General features: G+C 48.8%; 1 long non-coding RNA gene across 1 annotated transcript; it reads right to left on the bottom strand.

Moving 5' to 3' along the window:
• Positions 1-315: 315 nt before the first annotated feature.
• LOC135189208 (uncharacterized) lies at positions 316-6,993 on the bottom strand. Its single transcript, XR_010307967.1, has 3 exons — positions 6,915-6,993; positions 6,578-6,705; positions 316-748 (listed from the first exon to the last, which is right to left on the bottom strand). It is a non-coding gene; the product is annotated as an uncharacterized LOC135189208 (long non-coding RNA).
• Between the last annotated feature and the right edge of the window lie 811 nt (positions 6,994-7,804).

Raw genomic sequence — 7,804 nt, 5'->3', positions numbered from 1 at the left:
GACCCTTACACTCAAGTTCTTGCTCATGTTGAGATGGAACTTCCTGTGCTGCAGTTTCCACCTATTGCCCCTTGTCCTATCCTGGGGTGCAACTGAGCAGAGTTTGTATCCTCCCTCTTGACCCCCATGCCCTCAGATATTTATAGACATTGATTAGATTCCCCTCTCAGACTTCTCTTCACCAGACCAAACAGCCCCAGGTGGCTGAGGTCGCACAGGCTGGCATCCAGACGGCTTTAGGTGTGCTGAAGGAGCTGATGGTGACAGCAGAGCTGCTATTTGCATGCCTCACGAAACACACAGCACAGCCTCCTATTTAAATAGCAATTTTTTTTGCCAAGGCATGAATTCCTCCTACGAGGCTCGAGGTGCCCTCAGCCAGCACTGAAGTCACTCGTAACCGGGGGCACTTCCCACCTCCTGGGAGGTGCTGAGCGGTGGGTAGCGCAGCATCGGGGAGAACTGGGCTGGGGCAGGCAAGGCAGAACTGGTGGAGGCTGGAGGGCTGGGTGATGGAAGCGTGGTGTAGCACCTGCTTTGCAAGGTCTGGCTGAAACCAATGCTCCTCAGTCCCCTGCTTTCCTGAGTACCAAACTCACCCACACGATGCAAAAGCAGCATCTCACCCATGCTGCGGTTCGCATCCTCGCCGCTGTCATTCGCGCTCCACGGCTGGATAACCGCTGGTGTGGCACCTTGCAGCCCTTCACTTTTCTTCCTTTGGATCAGAAGTATCTTCCATGTTTACCTGCTTGGAGAAAGAACACATCATGATAAATGGAGTTGATCTTTATTCAGAGGGCCAGTTGAGATCCTCAGCCTGAAAGCGAGGAACGCATTAGCGGCTTGATGGATGGGAGCAGAGCTTTGGGCACAGTGAGGAGGGTGCCTTGGCAGGGCAGCCCCTCACAGGTGGCCTGTTTATTTTCTTTGAGCATTTCTTCAGTTCAAAACAATAAAACACTGCTGGTGGGTAAACTTAGGAAACAAAGGAGACTGCCAATGGGCCTGGCAAGGTTTCCTTGGTAACATTTCTTAGCTTTTACCCCAGTGATTGATATCCAAGGAGAGCCTTTTGCTGTCTGCAGAGGAGCAGGAGAATATGGCTCAGTGAGTCTCTTTCTGGCTCCTGAAAGCAGAGGGAGGAGAAGTAATCCATTAGAGCTGATGTGGCTTTACATAGTGTTTAAAGGAAAAGGAAAATGAAAAGGGGAAAAAAGAAAAAAAAAAGAAAAAGGAAAAGAGAAAGGAAAAGGGAAAGGAAAAGAAAAAAAAGGAAAAGAAAAATGAAAAGAGAAAGGAAAAGAAAAAAAGGAAAAGGAAAAGAAAAAGGAAAAGAGAAAGGAAAAGGGAAAGGAAAAGAAAAAAAGGAAAAGGAAAAGAAAAATGAAAAGAGAAAGGAAAAGAAAAAAAGAAAAGGAAAAGAAAAAGGAAAAGAGAGAGGAAAAGGGAAAGGGAAAGAAAAAGAGGAAAAGGAAGAAGAAAAATGAAAGAGAAAAAGAGAAACAGAAAGGAAAAGGAAAAGAGAAAGGGAAAGAGAAAAGGAAAGGGAAATGGAAAAGAGAAAGGAAAAGAAAATGTGAAAGTGAAAGGAAATGGAAAGGAAAAGATAAAGGGAAAGGAAAAGTGAAAGGAAAAGGGAAGGAAAAGAGACAGGAAAAGGAAAAGTGAAAGGAAAAGGGAAGGAAAAGAGAAAGGAAAAGGAAAAGTGAAAAGAAAAGGAAAAGAGAAAGGGAAAGGAAAGGAAATGGGAAAGGGAAAGGGAGAGGGAAAGGCAAGAAAAAGAGAAAGAAAAAGAAAAAGAGAAAGAGAAAGAGAAAGAGAAAGAGAAAGAGAAAGAGAAAGAGGAGAAGGAGAAAGAGAAAGAAAAAAAAAACAAGAACAAGAACAAGAACAAGAACAAGAGCAGCACCAACCAAGGCAAAAAAAGAAGACAAATTGCAGTTGGAACTCAAGTGAAAATAAAACTCACTGTACTTGACAGAAAAACTCTGTAAGCTCAGAGGGCTTTGGACCAGACTCCTGCTGCCCGGAATCTGAAGCACGTTTCTCTGCTGTGCTCTTTGCTCTCCTTCATTAAAAGTCTTTGTGCAAGCAGCTGTTCTTTCTGTGTGGCTGCTGCTGCTGCTGGGGAGCACTCCAGAGTGCCTGCCTGGGGAAATGAGCAGACACGAGGTGCTTACTGCTGTGATGTCACACTAAGATGTCCCCAAGATTCATAGAACCAAGGAAAAATGCAGCTGCAAGTGCAACCAGCGCTGGTCAGAAGTGGTTTGGGCTGTGTGTTGAGGACAGGCTGAACAAGACACCCTTCAGAGATGAACACTGCAGTTGTCAAGTGGAGGGGAGCAAGCTCTTTTGGTGGTCAGCAGCAATAAGCCAAGGAGCAATGGATACAAACTGGAAGAGAGAAGGTTTCAGCTCACCATGAGGAAAAACTTCTTTGGAGTGAGGGTGGCAGAGCCCTGGAACAGAGCTCCTCAATATATACCTCGATAAATATTCCCCCTCCATTTGTATCTTCTGCTTCTCTACACCCATGTTAGCGTTCTCCAAGTCTCTCCCAGCCAAGTATCCCTTTCTGCTCATGGCTTCAAACTTCGTCATAGTACCCAGAGCCCTTCCCCATCTTTTCTTTGCCTCTGCCACAGGACCCCTCCCTCCTTTGCAGCCCCTTTCAGTGCTGCTGGACAGACCAAATTCCTTGGTCACTGCAGCAGAGAAGCAGAGGGCAGTGTGACTGACTAATAGTCATAGAGTCATAGAATCAAGCAGGTTGGAAGAGAGCTCCAAGCTCAGCCAGCCCAACCTAGCACCCAGCCCTGGCCAAGCAACCAGACCATGGCACTAAGTGCCCCAGCCAGCCTTGGCTTTGACACCTCCAGGCACAGTGACTCCACCACCTCCCTGGGCAGCCCATTCCAATGCCAATCACTCTCTCTGACAACAACTTCCTCCTAACAGCCAGCCTAGACCTTCTCTGGCACAGCCTGAGGCTGTGTCCCCTTGTTCTGTTGCTGCTTGCCTGCAAGAAGAGCCCAATCCCACCTGGCTACAGCCTCCCTGCAGGGAGTTGTAGAGAGCAATGAGCTCTGCCCTGAGCCTCCTCTGCTGCAGGCTGCACACCCCCAGCTCCCTCAGCCTCTCCTCACAGGGCTCTGCTCCAGGCTCCTCCCCAGCCTTGCTGCCCTTCTCCAAACACCTTCCAGCACCTCAACAGCTCTCTTGAATTGAGGAGCCCAGAACTGGACACAGCACTGCAGGTGTGGCCTGAGCAGTGCTGAGCACAGGGGCAGAAGAACCTCCCTGGTCCTGCTGCCCACACTGCTCCTGATACCAACCCTTAGGAAAGAGGTGGCCCCTTGCAGCTCTCGTGGCTGCCACGTTGTGTGACAGCTGGGAGGCTGGGGCAAGGATTGATGGACAGGCAAAAGACAGGCAGTGGGATCACAGCAAGCCTCACTTCTGTCAGGGAAGAGGCTGAATCGATGAACACACAACAAATCGATGCTGCTGGCTTGGGTTTTTGGTTGTCTTTGGGGTTTTGTTTTTTGCTTGGTAATGTGATCTTTTCCATTAGGCTGCTCACCACTGCCCTCTTCATAGTTCACATTCAGCTGCTGGTGCTGAGTGGGTTCCCAAGGCCTGAGGAAAGGCAAAATTAAAACCCAAACAAATATGGGTTGTAATTGATCCAGCAAGTTGTATAATCACATGAGACAAGTGGGAGACTTGGTTTTTGTAAGCTGAGCACCTTCTTTGCTGAAGCCTGAGATGTATTAACATGCTACAGGAGCATTATATTGCTTATAAAATGATCCAGCCCTGGTCATAATCCAGCATCAGTACAGCCTGTCCCAAAGAACTCTTTTTAAGGTGCACTTCGTGGACATATTGCATGCACAATTATTTCTCCTGGTTCATTCTCCACTCTTTGTCTCATCCAGCATCTGCTTCTATCCAGTCATTGTCCTGGTAGGGCATAAATCCTGCCAGGCTGGTTTAACCTTTGCTCTCCTCCTCCTGTTGCTGGTCCAGTTCTGGGCTCCTCAATTTAAGAGAGATGTTGAGAAACTGGAATGTGTACCTGGGGGTGCTGGTAGAGAGCAGCTGCAGAGGAGGCAGCAGTGTGCCCAGGTGGGCAGCAGAGCCAATGGCATCCTGGGCTGGCTCAGGAGCAGTGTGGCAAACAAGACAAGGGAAGTTATTCTGACCCTGTATTCAGTACTGTTCAGGCCACATCTTGAGTGCTGTGTCCAGTTCTGGGCTCCTCAGTTCAAGAGAGATGTTAAAGTGCTGGAAGGTGTCTTGTGATGTTCCTCCCAGCTCCATATGTTCTATGGTTTTATGATTCTATAGCTGCTTTTATATGGGATGGAGGTACCTGGGAAATACTTATCTCATTAAATTAGCCTCAAACCAGCACAGCCCATGCTTCATGGATTTACCCCTGCTCTGGCAGGAGGGTTGGACTAAATGATCTTTCAAGGTCCCTTCCAGCCCCTGACATTCCATGGTTCTATGATTCCATAGCTGCTTTTATATAGGATGGAGGTACCTGGGAAATAGTAGCCTCTAGGAGCAAAGCAGCATCCACAACAGAGCACTGGCATGCTCCAAGCCCAGCTAGAGCTGATGTGGCTTCATCCCATGGTTTTATACATTCCTGTTCCTACTGGTTTTGAGGGAAGTGTGCAGCCACTCTCCAGAGAAGTCAAACTCACTCTTCAGTCATCTACTCCCAAACCTTGCAAGGCAAAGAAGGAGAAAGAGAAGAGATGGCAGTCCAGGACTCTGCATTCCATTTGAACCACTGCCCAGGGCTTTGCTGACCTGGAAGAGGAGGGGGTTGTGTGTGTGGGGGGGCACACTTCTGGTTTAAGCAGCTCAGGCTGACTGTTCAGAGCGAGGAAGTCCATGTCAGGCAGCCCCCCCCCCCCCATTCATTCACATCTAGGTAAAGAAAGGATATATGCTTTTGTGTGTGTGTGTGCAGCCTGAATTGGTGGAGCAAACAACCCTTCCTTGCACCTTGGGTTGCTTTATTTTCCTGCCCAACAATGGGGAAACTGGAAGCATGTTGATAAGATAAGGTGAGTGGAGGAGAGGCAAGGTCAAATGTCTCCTCCTTGCTGCCTTCCTGGCTGTAAACACAGACTCCTCACTTCCCTAAAAGCCAAGGAAGGACTCAGACACTTTAAGAAGCTCTATTAGCTGTGTCAGACCCTTGCCCTTTCTACCTGGGTGCACATGGCATGTAACTAAGGAAACTAAACAGGCTGCAGATGCCTTGCTTTGAAATGTCTCTGCCAAGAGCTGTTTGAAATGCAGGACTTCTCTTCCCCAAGAAATCCTGACATTTGTAAAAGTTTGGCTCAGCAGGAAAAAAAAACACAACCTGAGTCATCTCCCCCAGCCCAGAAAGGAAAAATCAGAGAAGCATTGAATCAGCCAGGCTGGGAGAGACCTCCAGGATCATCCAGTCTGACCTAGCACAACCTAAAATCTGTGGGGAGGGGAAAAGGGGGGGAAAAGGGTGGGGAAAGGGGGAAAAAGGGTGGAAAGGGGAGGAAAAGGGGGGGAAAAGGGGGAAAAGGGGGGTAAAGGGGTGAAAAAGAGGTGAAAAAGTGGGAGAAAGGGGGGAAAAGGGGAGAAAGGGGGGGGAAAAGGGGAGAAAGGGGGGAAAAAGGGGGGGAAAAGGGGTAAAAAGGGGGGGAAAGGGGGAAAAGGGAGGGAAAATGGGGGAAAAGGGGGGAAATGGGGGGAAAAGGTGGAAAAGGGGGGAAAAGGGAGGAAAAAAGGGGGGGAAAGGGGGGGAAAGGGGGAAAAAAAGAATTGCTTGGAAAATAAAAAGCATGTTTAAACCATTGCTATTGTTTATTTGTTATTTCTTTCCCCTCCAGTGCAGAGCAGAGGAACAGCTGTCCCTGCCTCCTGAGGGTCCCCCCAGCCACAAGCTGAGCAGCCTCAAGTCCCAGCAAGCCACTGCCTGTGCTGGAGCTCCCATGGCTCTTAAGGTTCCCATGGTAGAGCTGAGCACAGCTGAGGCCAGGAGGGATTGTCCTTATGGCATCACCTCTAGCTGGCAAGGAACCAACTGTGCTGCTACCTGACCTGCTCCCACTGCCTGGTCTGGGTTTTATTTGTCTCACAATTTGGGGGTAAAAGTCTGTTTTTCTGGAGAATGCCTCCCTGGCCTTTCTCTGCATGTTTTCCTGGTACACAGTCACTTGCAGGGCTGCTGCTGAACCAAAACAATCAAAGGGATATGTAATTCATAGAGTCACAGAGTGTCAGGGGCTGGAAGGGACCTCCAAAGCTCAGCCAGTCCAACCCCTCTGCCACAGCAGCAGCACCCACAGCAGATCACACAGAACACATCCAGGCAGCTCTGGAGTATCTCCAGAGAGGGAGACTCCACAGCCCCCCTGGGCAGCCTCTCCCAGGCTTCTGTCACCCTCACAGGGAAAGCCTCCTGCTTCCATGGAATTTCCTATGCCTCAGTTTCCACCCAGTGCCCCTTGTCCTGGCACTGGCATCACCCAGCAGAGCCTGGCTCCAGCCTCCTGCCACTCACCTGCACATCTTTAATAACCATCCATGAGGTCCCCCCTCAGGCTCCTCCTCTGCCAGCAGCACAGCCCCAGCTCCCTCAGGCTCTCCTCCTAAGGAAGATCTTCCACTGCCTTCAGCATCTTTGTAGCTCTGTATTTAAAAGAGGGAAAAGAAACGACTTGGTCCCTGTTAATTGTGGCTAATACAGCAATGCTTTTGCTCTAAGAAAAGCTTTAATGTAAGAGTTGAAGACAATGAATGTAAGATGTAAGATCTTCCACTCCCTCCATCAGTTTCACGGCTCTGTGCTGGACTCTCTCAAGCAGGGAGGGAAAAAAAACCCCTCCACAACATCTCACCAATGCAAACCGTCACAGGCTTGTGTCCAAGCCCTGAGCCTCACTCCTCATCTCTCACTTGTGTGTGCTGAAAGAGACTGCACCCAGGCTCACTGCTCTGCCCAAAATGGCAACAGCTGAACACAAAAACACACTCAAGGATGATTAAGCTGGGGAAGTGCAAGGATATCTGCAAGCAGTTCTTATTAATACCAGACTGAAGTGCATGGTCTTGTGCGAGGGAGAGAAGCCTCCACGCTCCTGGAAACAGAGATCAGTGCCTTAATGATCATTACACTACTAAAACCCTACACTAATACCACAGCAGGTCAGGGAGGGGGTTACAACAAATGCTCCTTTCTTTGTATTACATCCTTTTATGTCTTCATTTACCCCACCAGTTCGCTCATTATTTCCTCCTCATCTGCTATTCACAGGCATAATTCCTTTGGCTGACATTCTCCTCCTCTCTCACTAAGGAACAATCGATATTACATCATCTGCCTTGCTGCAATGCTTCATACACCACAAGATACGTTGGAGCAGGTTCCTCTGGGACTTATTTTGCAGCCCTGCTCCATCTGAATCAGTAAGGAAATGAGGATGCTATACAAAGTCCCTAGGAGAGCAGCCCGGGCAGCTCGGTGGCTGCTGCTTCAACCTCGCTGCGTGGGAGGCGATGCCTGGCAGGGAGAAATCCATATGCTGCCATTTGCTCTTGTAGCCTGCCTTAATAAGCTGTTAATGAGGAAAATAATGGAACAAATTAATTGAGCCCACCCATGCATTAAAAAGGTTGATGGAGTTACTGGGGCTTCACTCCCGTGTAATAAAGCAGAGTCTTTGTCTTTTGGACTCCAAGAAGAACAATAACAGAAGCCTAAAACCCAAACGGATCTGATGAGCATGTA

Source organism: Pogoniulus pusillus, chromosome 31 (genome assembly GCF_015220805.1).
Source record: "Pogoniulus pusillus isolate bPogPus1 chromosome 31, bPogPus1.pri, whole genome shotgun sequence".
NCBI classification, from domain to species: domain Eukaryota; kingdom Metazoa; phylum Chordata; class Aves; order Piciformes; family Lybiidae; genus Pogoniulus; species Pogoniulus pusillus.
Note: the sequence above shows the minus strand (reverse complement) of the source record. Positions and strands in the feature narration are given on the sequence as shown.